At 46.8% G+C, this 1,040-nt stretch overlaps 1 protein-coding gene across 1 annotated transcript in view; it reads left to right on the top strand.

Moving 5' to 3' along the window:
* Positions 1–1,040, top strand: part of LOC142814169 (uncharacterized) — a 578,033-nt gene that overhangs the window by 503,260 nt on the left and 73,733 nt on the right. The window lies entirely within an intron of this gene.

The following is a 1,040-nucleotide window of genomic DNA, read 5'->3' as shown; positions in this document are numbered from 1 at the left end:
GCAAGGGGAGATGACGCTGCAAGTGCTATCATCATCATCAAACAAAACGCAGACTTTTTGTAATGGCCAGAGAAGCTACTGCTCTATCGCAAGCGATCGTTCCTAAACACAGAACACCAACTAGTTGCTGCTCGCGTGTGCATTTGTCGCCAGGCCAAGTGGCCAAACAGGCCTCGACAATTGCACTCTATTTCGAGTGGTAAAAACGGCGGGCATCTTTGGCTGGGTTGTACTGTACATCATGACCTACTACACTCCTGACCTGCCCAGAGAGCACCTCTTCCAGCGCCCACGTTCTAGTTCATACCTTCTGCCGCTAGGGCCGTAACCTACGAGCGGCGTGGCGCTAGGCAGCACCTGCTCGCTGACGTCATCTTCACTCTTTGTGGTCAAATTTTGACCAACAAAGCACTCGTAGTGCGTATTTATGATCCAAAATTTAGAATTATTCAGAAATAATAATACTAAAAGACATTCAGAATTTTTTTGCAATAAAATGCACGCGACCACGCATAGGCTGCCCTACATCGTGTAAATCTACGGGTTCCCACGTTTGTCAACCAGTGTGCTATAAATACTCAAGCGCTCTGAACACCTTGCTTAACCAGCAATGTATGGGAAGAAATAGTCACATATATGCCGCCAGTTCACTGCAGAATGCAGGCATTCTTATACCAGCGCCTACAAAACAACCGTAAAGAAACAGACGAACAGGTTATAGGTAGCGCCACCTACGGCGAGCGATTGAACGAGAGCGGGGACACGCGCTCCCATAGGAACCCCGCTATCTGAACAGGTCAGGAGTGTAGTAGGTCATGCTGTACATACGCCGCTAGGCTCGGGCTACACCACGGAGGAAAGAATTCTGCCTCCGTGAGCTACACGAACGCAAAATCTAGAAAACGTAAACTGTGCATTTGACAGTGAAACGAAAACAAAGGTAGTGGTAACCATAGAGCTAATATACAGACGTTGTAAACTCAAGTGGCTCAAACCATAAAATGTTGCTCAAACATTGTTAAAACTATCATCATCATTAC

Source organism: Rhipicephalus microplus, chromosome 1 (assembly GCF_043290135.1).
Source record: "Rhipicephalus microplus isolate Deutch F79 chromosome 1, USDA_Rmic, whole genome shotgun sequence".
Classification (NCBI taxonomy): domain Eukaryota; kingdom Metazoa; phylum Arthropoda; class Arachnida; order Ixodida; family Ixodidae; genus Rhipicephalus; species Rhipicephalus microplus.
This window is presented reverse-complemented; position numbering and strand designations above follow the sequence as displayed.